Source organism: Gambusia affinis, linkage group LG03 (assembly GCF_019740435.1).
Source record: "Gambusia affinis linkage group LG03, SWU_Gaff_1.0, whole genome shotgun sequence".
NCBI classification, from domain to species: domain Eukaryota; kingdom Metazoa; phylum Chordata; class Actinopteri; order Cyprinodontiformes; family Poeciliidae; genus Gambusia; species Gambusia affinis.
In genome coordinates, this window is record NC_057870.1 from 4,419,625 (window position 1) to 4,433,087 (window position 13,463).

The following is a 13,463-nucleotide window of genomic DNA, read 5'->3' on the forward strand; positions in this document are numbered from 1 at the left end:
TTCTGCTCAGAGTGAGTAATTCCTTTGGTCAAGGAGCTTACGGCTCAGTTCTGCTGCTCCCCCTGCTGACACCACGCAGTCAGGAGGTGCAGTACCTGCAGCGGGGCACAGTTTGATTTCCTGTTCATACACATCCTATACATGTGGTTCTGATAAAGTGAAGGTATTCATCACACTCAAAGATTCCAGCACCCCAACGTTCAACACAAGAGCCCTCGCTTCTTTCACTGCGTGAAATCAGTCCCAGATAGAAATTTGTGCATTCATGATTCAAGTAAAAAATAATAATTGTTTTTTTTTTTTTTATCCTAAAGGGATTGAAAACTATGTTTCTTGCCACATATTCAAGCCAAGATATTATCAAATGTTGTCTCCGGGCTTTGAGGCAGCAGCTAAATTCTTGCATTTGGACAGTGGTGACGTCGTCCTGTTTTAAGTATTTGTGCCCATTGAACGTTTCCGCATGTCGTCCATAACTACTAACTTTAATAGGCTTCTTTTGGTGTTTATCTGAAAACAGCAGCGCATTCCAAACTTCCAGAAAATTGCAAAACAGCCGAAACACTGAGTTCTTTTAAATTAAGCCTAAAACCCCCACTTTGTTTAGAAGTTCCCTGTGATTAGCAGCAACTGGAACATTTGATTTATATTTAGTTGGTGATTTTTAAGATGACATTTAATGAAATGTAATGTTTGTTGCTATATGATTGGTGACTGAAAAGCCCTTTGAACTGCCTTGCTGCTGAACTCTAAATTAAGTTGACCTGACAAACTTTGAGGAGAAAATGTTGTGTAGTATTTTTTTTTCTTCTTTTTCTTTTTTTTAAATAAAAATACAAAAAGTGTGACATCCGTTTCTTGCGTGGCCTCTAAAGGCCTTTCTGCCACTACTCCTGTGTTTAACTCCATCATCAGCATCAACTCTAACCAAGTCCTGCAACCACACAGCATGATGCTCCCACCACTAGAGGTCACCATGTTGGGCTCCAAGTGACATTTTACCAAAAAATAAATAAATCACATACGGACAACTCTGTGTTACTGGCAGTCTGTCTGTCAGAAAAACAGAGTGTCTTCAGTCAGGGGCTTCTTCAAATTTATTGTAATATGGAGCTTACTTAACTCTTTCATTAAATGAGTTACAACATTTCATTTTGTTTAGAAATGAGAAAATAGTATTTGAGCACACTGTCATCATAAAGTTTTGGCCTGCCATGGAGTCTAGACGGCCGCAGAAATTGTTCTGGCGAGCCGGATTTGTCCCGCGAACCTTGAGTCTGACACATGTGCAATAATAACAGATGCATTCATGCATGATTCAGGTGCATTTTTAAACATTTGCTGAGCAAAACGTACGCGTTTGTTCTCAATACTTGAAGGGGATTTTTTATTTTGAATGGAAATAGTTACTATATTACTATTCTCTATGCAGCACAGTTAAAGAGGACTGCTCAAACGACTTTCAGTCGGAATCTGGACACTTCAGCAAGTACACAGGCCTACAGGACGTGGGCAAGTGTTTCTCTGAACTAAATCTTTAGTCTTGTCTCTGTGCCCAAAAAGCAGAACCTTTGGCACAGTGGCTGCCCACAGATCAAACGGAGTATTTGTAATCTTAAGACTTTTCCAAACGACAGATAGGAACTCTTTGGCTCTGACTCAACAGGAATAGCGCAGCGCCTCGGGTCAGTGGGAGACCAGGCGGGACGTGAGCTCCACCGCTGGAAGCTGACGAGTTGTCTGTCTCGCTTCTCTGGATCCTCACTCAGCCTTTAGGGATGAGGGGGGGAGTTGCTGAATCTAATTGCCTCAATCATCTCTCTGCTTCTGAAAGTAATCATAGCCTCATGCACTGGGTTATCAAAGATAACCTAGTGCTTTGTTGGTGACGGCAACAAAGCACTATGGGCCTCCTCCAGTAACTTTTTCACCCCGTTCAAATTAAAACATACTTACATACTTAATCTAAAAGCAGTGCTTGGTTACTCAAAATCAGGACACAGATGGGAAATTACCCAGGATCTTTAAAGCCATTGTTTTGATGAGGTCACAGATTTGTAAATGACAGATTTTTGTTATTGTTTTATTTGAAAGTGCTGACAGTTTTATACTCAATGAAAAGTCTTACTTGTCCTCTGTGGCAAATAAATCAACACATGCAAAACTGTAAGATTTTGATAAAAAACCCTTTTTGAGTGTGTGAGTGCACGTCAGAAAGATCTACGCTGCCATAAACTGAGAGCGCAGCTTCATCGCTTCCGTCGTTTAGATTCAACTCTTACGGGATCACATCCGTACTGATATCATTTCAATACACAACAGCTTTTCCAATTAAATGTCTGGATAATCAAAGCATATTTTTCACATTCACCCACAAAGCTAATGATTGTCTGCGCCTCGATTGCATTCGAGTCAGGAGTGGAAAGCTATTAAAAGCTCAAACGTAGTGACAACAAATTCTGACTGAGCCACTGAGGTTCACAAAGAAATGAGAAAAAAAAAATCACTCAGCGTCAGAGTCAGGATTGTGAAGCAGTTTGGATGCTGAATGTGGTGGGCTGCTAGCGCTATCTACTGGACAAACTGAGTAAATGATTCCTCATGAAAAGACTTGTGAAACTGCAACCCTGCCGAATCAGTTGTGCAAAATTAAATACTGAGCGTGTTTCTTTTTAAAGGACGTTATTCTGCCTCTGTTATTTTGTGGAGAGGATTTTTCTTCTATGATTTGAAGAAAGGATGCTCAAAATGACCAGTTGTATCGAATGTTTTTCAATTCAGCAATGAGTTGATTTTGTTTGGCCTGATATGCCACATTAGGGTTAAAGTCGCTAATGTCACCTCGTTCATTAAATAAGTAATACCGAGGTTAAAATAAGTGTTTCATGGCGGGGAAACATATTTCCTTCAAAACTCTTTCTGCATTTAACAAAGTAATTAAAACCAGATTGGGGTGCAGCAAAGTCAACTTTTGTGTGTCATTGGATAGATGTGGTGCTTGCAGGAGGATACAAAAAGCATTGTTATTTTAAGACAAATAATCAGTGTTGTTGCTAACGTTTTCTATTGTAAGAAGTTCTTACTTTATCTGCGGTAATTTTGCGTGAATTAAAAACAGAAAGTTTCCATGTACACGAGTGGGGTCAAACTGTATTCCTCGAGAGCCAGGAATGCAATTTGACCCAGAGAGTCCCGCAACGTTTGTGTCCCTTTTCCTACTCGCTCTCATTTAATGGCTAGCTACCCTGACTGTCCAGCATGCAGTCAAGCTCTACAGAGCTCTGCTAATTAGCTAATATTGGAGCCAGGTATGCTGTGGTTGAGAGGGTTAGGATTTTTTCTGTTACTATTTTTATAACCTTTGGAGCACCCTCAGGGATTTTGGCAAGATGTAGAATTATAAAACAGAGTTTATTCTGGTGTTGACAACCCGTGAGAACTGCTCACGACAGAAAATGACAACAGTAATACCATACCAGAACAAATTCTTGTACTTTATATCAAACATTTAACGATTAGCCACAGAAAAGAAGCATAAATTAAATAGACCTCGTGAGCTGACATCCAGGAGGGGCTAAGTAATTTTTAACAGTTGGATTCTTTTCTCCTTTATTGTTTCTCTTGCGTATTTCTTATATTTATCTTCAGTTTTTGCCTCTCTTTCTGTGGAGTTAACCGTCTGTTGTGTCCTGCAGACAGTATGTATCTTACAGTTGGTATAGAACTTAAGTATGGACAAATGTTTCTTATAACGACTCATGCAAAGCTTAAATATAAAAAATACTAATTTAGCTTCTATAATTTACTACTGGGTGGTACAAAAGTCAGAAAGTATAATACTGTTACCACCTACCTGTAGTAAAAATGATGAGACAACAATGCTATGATAATGCTATGACTTTTAAGTGCAAATGTTAAACATAACTAGCTTTAGCTTTTGCTACTTAGCATGTAAACAGCTTAAGTGACCAAATTTGTGCTTTAGTGTAAACTTAAGTCACTACTATACAGCATTATTTTACCATCTCACCATTTCTTATTCTGTCCTACAGAACATATTAACGATATTTATCAGTAATTTGCCACAGGGAATGATTAGAGCAGCAATAATGCCTTTTTAATAATACAACAGTCTTTGCTTGTAGCAATGGATGATGAGACTTCTCACAACAATTTATCCTGTAGACGATAGACTGCCAGTTGGAACACAGGTTTAAGACACAACTTATCATTTTATCATGATTAAGTTCAGTGAAGTGGTTGCCGAGTTCAAAATGGCTGCCAGCGAAGAACGATGAGGCTCCTTCTGGTAACCCAGCAACCTTTGTCACAAAGTGTGACACACAATGTTGTTCAACTTCAAAGATAACAGCTATTTTGTGTGAATTTATAATTGTTAAATCAAGAGTTATCCAGGCTTCCGTGCCAATTAAATACTTTAGTCCATTAAAACCATTCATTTGTTTAGCTTTTTGGATTAATATGGTTGAGTATCATCAGCATAGCACAGCAACAGAGATGCATCCCTTGCTGTCCGACAAGTTTACCAAACAAGAAGCATATACAAAGTAAAGAAAACTAGTCCAGCCACCACAACTCCATCTCTATCTCACAAAGTGGATTCGTCACTCATACATTCTGGAGGATGACTCACACCTTACAGTCGTTCTCTTAACTTCTATTTCAGGGTTCCTGCCTTTTCAGAACAAGCTCAACTTGAAGACTACAATAGACGGCATCAAATGACAAATTAGGATCCATAGCTAAATACCATTCATAATTTTTTAATGATTTGACAGGTGAACAAACTTATTCAGGTATTGTGTGATTTCAATAGCATTTCGGTCACATCCTCAACTCACGTCATGAACTGTTACCGTCTCGCAAACGTTTTACTACGAAGCTTGTAGACTTAACAGATTCAAAAATCCATTTGTCCCTACATCAGTCAGAATGATAAATAAGGTAGGCATATAGTGTTTTTCAATTCTGCTGATGCTCTGGTCTGATGTGTTGAAACGCATGCGGGAATATGCAATATGTGTTTTTATTGAGCAATGCGTGTACTTTGATTTTATTCTTGTGTTAGTGTTTAAAGAGCTTTTATTGTTTGGGGTATATTTAATTGTGGTCAGAGTTTTATTCAAAGCATGATATCTAGCTATCTATCTATCCATTTATCCAAAGTACAAAATGGTACCATGACTTTTTTTTTCTACATTGTTAGTGTAAGATTTTCCACAGATAAATTAAGGTCTTCTTAGAAAGAAAAATGTTAGGTACAACACAAATTCATCATGTATTGACAGATGAGGTTTTTTTTCCTCATCTGTTAGTAGCATCATAGCTCATGAATTCATAAATACATGGTTGGACTGAGCTGTTACTATTTGGACTGAGCTGTTACTATTTGGACTGAGCTGTTACTATTTGGAGTGAGCTGTTACTATTTGGACTGAGCTGTTACTATTTGGACTGAGCTGTTACTATTTGGACTGAGCTGTTACTATTTGGACTGAGCTGTTACTATTTGTCAGCGTGGCTATAGCAGGAAAAACCAAACCCATTGTGCTGAATTTGAGGCAGAATGTTCCTTTATAGTAGTCTGTATTCCTCCTGTTGCCTCCATCAGTTGTGAGACCAGGACCTGGCAGTGTGTCCCGGTCCTGGCTGTGACAAACACACCTCCCTCTTTGACAGATGAAGCTGTGTTTTGTCTCTGGGGTCTGTGTGTGTAAGTAAGTGTGTGTCGGGGGCCAGGGGGAGGTGGGAAACGTAGGGGACCCTCCACACTTTTTCTCTTTGGGTCATTTTTATAGAGATTGATTTTCATTTCATCAGCCCATAGAACCTCTCTCTGTTTGTTCCTTTGTTTATCTCCTTCCCTTGCATGGTCACCTCTGCGCTCCTCGTATCGACAGACCGCTCCACCCCAGTCTAAATGTCAGCTCTAAACTCTCGATCAACCGCGTGCAAGCTCTTTGATGGATGAACTTCAAACAACACCTCGCCAATAAATATGAGGCGTGCAATATTTTTGATTCGACTAAATATGGGCTGCATGTGTTAAAAGGGCAATAAATCCCACGTAGTTTTTCTTTATACGTCAATGTTTGACCAGCTAAATTAATCAACAAAGCCTGTATTTGAAGGGGCAGGATTATGGATTTGGCACATAGAGAAATCTTGTAGCACAATAAAGTGACTATGTTACCTTCAGTTGTTATAAAAATTATATATATGTATATACATATCAAATATGATTTTTTAAAAATTTGACATCGTAATTTAACACCCTTGAAATTGGGCCTGTGTCTTTAAGAAGCGCCTGCGTTTTCTAAAACTCCGCTTTCAGGAAGTCATCACAACACAGCTCCTTCATTAACCTCCTAACAATGTTTCTACCAGTGTTTCACTGAGAAGTAGCTCCTATAATGAGTTAAGCAGATGTGCAGTTCCACCAGGTGTTTGCTAATGGCTGCTGGCTAGTCTGAAGGGGCTGTGACTGGAAGTTATGGGAGAGGCAGTCCTTGGTGACCAGTGACGTAGGACCCATCAGCTGTTTCGCACAGTTGAATGGTTGCCATGGAGATTCTCAGATTTCTCAAACATACATGAAAGAATCAAGATTCTTCAGGTATCATTATGATGAGGTAATAACATAATAAGCTCCAAAAAATGGTCGATTTTACACAATACTGACCCTTTAAGTTTTCTTTTGAACAAAGCAACTAAAACTGGTTTGAATCCTAAAACATAACCTAATAATAATAATAGTAATAAATCATTAATACTTTTTGAATACTAATCACACCCCATACAGTGCTATGAGAACAAATTCCTCTCCTTTAGATTTTTTTTACTCTTTGTATGCTTTTGTAAATTAAATCCTGGCTAATACAATTATTTTTTTAACAAGAATGTGCCCAAAGGATGAGGTAAACCACATTTTTACAATATGTTAATTAACTATGATAAGCTAAATAAAACACAGCATAAATATTTATGCCCTTCAGATCAGTATTCAGTAGAAGTCCCTTTGACTATAGTCTCAGCTCTGGGTCAATGTGGAAATGTCTCAGTCAGACTGATACAATTAGACAGAACATTTTTCCTCCATAGTTGCTTATTAAACAGCATAGCTTCTGTCAGGTTGCCTGTGAATTTTGCATGAACAGCTCTGGCTCAAACTCTCAAAGTTTTTACTTAGCTTTTTGCTCTTTGCGTTAGGAGATCCGCAGCTCAAGTGAGAGAATCTGTAAAGACCACTATTCTGAATCAGGTTTTTATGACAGGTACGAACAAATACTTCAGTGAAGAAATCCATCAGGATTCCTGTCTGCAGTTTGCCACAAAGAATCCAGGGGGCAACAAATACCCAGAAGAAGGCGCACTGGTTAAAAAAAGGCCCAAACTGTCCACGTAAAGTTGGAGAAAACTATCACAATAACAACACCGATCATTATCTATCGCAGACAGGGGCGCGATAGAAGAAGGAAAAGTTAGGACAATTCCAAGGGCCCCTGACCAACAGTTCCAGATCCAGATCCATGGTCTCAGGGTCATAAATGGTTTTTACAGGGATAGTGTAGTTTTCCCTGTTTGGTTCTTGATGCCTGGCCACTTTTCTTCTTGGAGGTCCTAGTTCATCTCTGTCTTGGAGCTCCGTTTTCACATTTTCCAGCTCTGTTTCATAATTAACCTCACAGCTACAGTACCGTTGTTGGAGGACAGTGAGTTGCTTTTGGAGACTGTCCTTCTCGGCTCCAAGTTCACTGATGATCTTTTGGTCCCTCATCATTTTCTGTGACTGAGCTTTCATCTCTTTATCTACCTCCTGCTTAAATATTTCTGCTTGCTGTCTTAAAGCAGAAACATCTCCTTCATATGTCATTTGAAGTTCCTGGTAAGAAACTTTAGCCTGCTCCAGTTCACTTTGGAGATGTTTTATGGTCTCTGTGGATTGCTGCTGCAGCAAAGAGAACTCTTGTTCCATTTTCTGATGCAGATTGTTCTTTTCAGCTCTAAGTGCATTGATAAGATGATGGTCATTCTTGGCTCTTTCCAAATTAGCTTCTTTCTCACAATTCACCTCATACTGATAAATATCTGCTTTCTCTCTCAGGGCAGAAACATCTGCTTCATACCTCCTGTTTAATTCTTGGTATGAAATCTTATACAGCACCAGCTCACTCTGCAGACGGTTCTCTGTTTCCTGCAGGCAGACAATCTCCTTGGACATTTTTTCTTGGAGATCGTCCTTCTCAGCTCTCAGGTTTTCAAGGATCTTTTGCTCATGCTTGATTTTTTCTTCATAAAACATCTGCATGTCGACCTGCAGGTTCTCCTCACCTGCAGCTTCATATTTCGATTGCAGCTCCTCGTAGCGAGTCTTGATTTGGTCCAGCTCTTGTTGGAGGGCGTCACTTTTCTCTTTTTCTTTCTGGATTTGTGACCTGAATGCTTCCTCACCCACAATATGAGCTACCTTCAATTGCTCAAATTCCTTCTGCAGCAGCCTTTTCACCTTGTGTTTTATGTCGCTGTGCATCCTGGAAGTGATTATAGTTCGTCTGAGAGACTCTGAATCAGAAAACTCTTCTCCTGTCAGTAGTTCTCTCTTCATGTCCTTGAGTCTTTTCTGCCCTTGTAACTCGGCTTTTGTTTTCTCCAGTTCTCTTTATACGTAGACCAGCTTTTGGTTCTCCTCAAACCATCTTGCTCTCTCCTTTTCCAGAAGAGAGCCAAGTCTCTGGATCTCTCTCTGTAACTCAATGGGAGGCGTTCTGTTCTCAGTCCAGCCTTGCAGATTTTGTCCAGCTCTCCATGCTCCATGCTGGGGTCTCATCTCACCGTTGGAGGAATGTGGCCTTTGGTTCCACATGTTTGGACAAAACAATGTTTGTTAAAATCTGTTTTGATCTGCAAACAATCTCAATGTTCAACTTTGAAAGCGCTTTGAGAACGTCTGAACTTGTCAGTAGTGCAGCAAACAATGACAAGAATGTAGAAGTTTGTTCCATACATACAGTGCTGATGACATCAGAAGCATGACTCTAGTCGTGACATCACAGAGTTTTCCTTCATCTCTGGAATGATGATGTGAGTGTTTGAGAAATCTACCACACTGACCAACCAACCTCCCCCATCATCCTTCTCCTCACCTTCCTACCCCCCATATTGGAGTTGGGATGGTTATATAGTGTTAGGGTGGCTCTGATTTATTCTTTCTGTAGACTTTTGTTCCTGGTTATTTTTGTTGAGGCTTTGCATCTTAGGACAGTTGTCCCCTCTGGTTTTGGACGACATGCAGTTGGAAGTTTTTTGCTCTTTCTCTTTTAGTTTTGGGCAGTCGGTTTGATACAATGGCATGGCAATGCCATTGTATCAATGGCATTGCCATTGACAATGCCATTGGCAATACTTCTTTAGGTTTATTTTTACGACCTGGAGACGCTGATCATTATCTCAAAAGCTCAAATAGTGAACTAACTACTGCCACCTGTACTACAACCACAAATCTCATCAGACTTGAAAAGAAGCCTTTGTACATGCAGAGCAGAGAAAATTTCTTCCATAGTTTGTAATGGGCAAGAATCAAATCCCCAAATCCAACATCTTTCTGCTCAGCTTTAAACCAAACAGCCAGAGAGAAATTTACAAGGGAGCAGCAGTAGAGGCAGAAGAGATTGATTTAGCAGTTCATTACAACAACTTATGATCATCCAAGACTTGTGATTGTGGGACTTTGTGTCTGCAATAGGGATGTTTAAGTGTTAGCATGTCATGACAGCAACACTGTCTCTAGAAGAATGATTGATACTGGAGATGATCCTTCCTGCCCACAGCAACAACATCCACCAACTCTTTGAAGATACTTGGAGGATATTAAAACATAAATAATGTGATAAAAACTGATGAGAATTTTCTGCTTTGTGTTCGGCCAAAGATCATTTTACACTGATAAACAACTTAGAATAAGTGATGGCAGCTCATGATTTAGGAAAAACTTACAAACAAGAGTAATAATTATGATTTTTGGAGCGTATTATATTACACAGATAATGTTAGCTTAGCATAAAGACCTTGAAATGTGATGTGTCAATCATGATTGTTCTTGTTTGGAACTGTGAAGTTTATCTGATCATTGAATCCTGAAGACCAATTATTCAGTTTAGTGAGTCAAAGTGGGCTTGTTTATAGCAACCTTATCAGAAACTACTAGTTACCATTGGTTACACTGTCTCTGTTGGTTTATGGAGAGACATGGTTTTTAAAGGGGCCCCATTTAATTTTTTGTTATGGGGCCCGAGATTCCTGGCGGCGCCCTTCATCACAGATACTGGGAATGTTGTCAGAGCATGGAAGATGTACACCTGGTAAGGAACAAGTGATTTTTATTCTTTCTTTTTATTTTTAACGGTCTTTAACATATGTGTCAAACAGTGACGTGCGGTGAGGTTCATGGCTGGTGAGGCACTGACGTCATCAGAATCAGATTTGCAAATAGATGCATAGATTGACAGCAGTTTACAGGTTATGTTTCACTTCTGCATCCTTACACATACAAACTGTAGCTCACAAAACACACATATTATCTCCTGCTTCGATTGAAAGTCCACTTGAGAAAACTTTTTTGGTGTTGTAATCAGGGCCGGATTTAGGAGAATGGGGGCCCCTGGGCTGGAGTCAGGATGGGGGCCCCTGGGCTAGAGTCAATAGAGTCAATATATATATATATATTTGTTTGTTTTGTTTAAGAGGATGAACAGAAAATGACCGAACAGTAAGTTTGAACAACTTACAACTTTAATAAGCCAGTTGTCACAAACTACAAACAACTCTGAACTCTTTTCTAGAAAGACTAAACCACATGTTGGGGTTGAAACTAGAATATGATGCTTGCATCACAAAATAAAATCACTGAATAGTTATTGTTGCCTGGACTTCAACACAAACTATAAAACAGATTGAGTGCAAGAAATGCAATGCTCAAATATACTTTTACAAAGCAAAGCGAGTAAAACAATATTTATACAAATATCCCCAGCATTTACAAGTCCATACAAGTACAAGTGGAATATATCAAAACTCAAACTTTTTCTTTGGTTTTAAAGTTCTTGGTAAATAGTGGAGGAATAAATGTCAAAAAAGTGCTTCTCTGCCAGTCAGACAGAACATGGATATAAACAATATCTTCTGGAAAAAAGAGATCAGGCATACTGTAGTTTTCAGAAAATATCCTGACCCAGGTAAGTCCAAAGTGCTGCCCTCTGAAGGATTTTTAAAGTTTAGGCATTTGCGTTCAGTTGGGTGCTTCCAGTCACTGAAACCAGTGTCAAAGTTTGACTGAGTATTAGCATGGCTGAAACTGCGGCATGCACACCAAAATGCAGCTCCGGTGGATGGAGAGTAGAGCAGCCACGGTCTTTCGATGTACTCACCATTTAACATCTTGCTTTTAAAGTGAGATTTGGAGAAGTGACGCTTTTGATGCTTGTACACCCGTTCTGATGCTTGAAAGCCAACATTCATATTTTGACAGCTCCGGTCCTCGCCAGCCCAGTAAGCTCGCACGGACTCGTCAATTTCCCCAATGCGCTGGATCGGTACTGACGGATCCACAGTCGTCTTTCCATCTGCGGAAGAAGATCCCGCTTCCACCAACTCTGACTCCACAGACGCCAGTCCAGCCACCGACTCAGTCACGGTTAAAGGTTCTGGCGGGATCTTAGTGCCGGTGTTAGCATAGCTAAGGGTTTGAGGAGGGATAATAATGTTTCCGCTCCATCTCTGCTAACAGGTTTAAAAAAGCCTGTCAGTTTAGGCATTTTGTTTGTCGCCTCTTTGGCGCGATGCTCTTTTTCTTTTCTCTTCCTTCTTTTCTGCGCTCCGCTGTCATATTTCCTGTTGTCCGCCATTGTAAAATAATATTCCCTTGACGCTCCTCCTCCCCAATGCGTAAGATGCGTCAAAAGTGGACCAATAACAAGCAAGCATTCAAGATTGACGTTTGCCAGAACAAATTGGAACATTTTTCATCGGTGCTGTCAAAATCATGGTAGTCATTGATTAAATTCTGACACTATCCATTCACAAAAATATAAAACATCCTTCGGGGCCCCTGAAATGCCGGGGCCCCGGGCTGCAGCCCCGGTAAGCCCCTGCTAAAATCCGGCCCAGGTTGTAATGTAGTCATCCATGTCGAAAGTCGGGATAAGCGAGAGGAAAAAAATCACTATCTCTATTATAATCTATCGCTGCACTTGACTTGCTTCCCGAATTGTTTAGCCTAGCTCGCTGTCACTTACTCGGCAGTTGAGGAGTGAACAAGACGAACGTCTGGGATCTTGAGCGCCCCCTGCCATGAGGCAAGAGAACTGCCTGCCTCACCTCGAACCTGTTCTCTGCCGTTTATAATCGCTCATTACACGAAACACGTTACACAAACACAGTTGGTGACAAAAAGCACTGTACATTATATAGCTACATAAGCTAAATTATTGGAAATAAGTTCACATATTAAATTTGTTTAAACCATTTTATTGACGCCGTACAGCAACATGCTCTCTCCGCTTAGCAGCCAGCGCAGAGCCAGGGGTTGCGCAATCCAAGGTGAGGCAGAGCTCGCTGCTGCCTCACCGGCATCGCTTCCAAGCATTTGAATGGGAAAATAAGAAAATTCAGCGATTTTGAACAAATAAAAATCGAAATTGGTGAAGCTACATGAAAAATAAATATTTTTTAGTACAAACCACCGGATGAATATAACAATTTAAATTACTTTATGATTATATATTTTCTTTCTTTCCATGATGGCAGGTGAGGCACTGCCTCACCTGCCTCCCCTGACCGCATGTCACTGGTGTCAAACTCAAGGCCCTGGGGCCAAATCTGGCCCGCCATATGTTTTTATGTGGCCCTCTTCTTTAGAAGAAGTTATGTTATGTAACCCTTTGGGGGAAAAAAGATAATATGTTTAATTTATGATAAATACCGTTTCATTTCTAGTTTTGGGTTTGAAAATAAAAAATTTAAAACTTTTTTTTTTTAGATATTTGTAAACAGATAGATACATTTTTTGTGTAATGTTGACATTTGTGGAATAAGATGGAAAAAAGATGAAAAATAAAACCCCTAAAGAATCTAATAAAGTTCTTCTCATGTGAAACTTCAAAGTAATTTATTAGCAGCTATATTTTAAACATTAATCGTTATTATTAGGCAAAGTTATTAAAAGCCATTGTGGCAGGTCCAAAGAGACTCATAGGACCTTCAAGTTATCAGTTATGTTTTTAAATATTGTTTTATCAATTAAATAAAGCAATCTTTATCTGCGTTACATCCGTGTGAAAAGCTCTTGAGTATTATTTAACTTTAAGAAGTTCTGATCGGATGCAGTTAACAAGCTGCTCTATCAATACTTTCCGGCCCCTTGAGGACATCTGTGACCTTGATGTGGC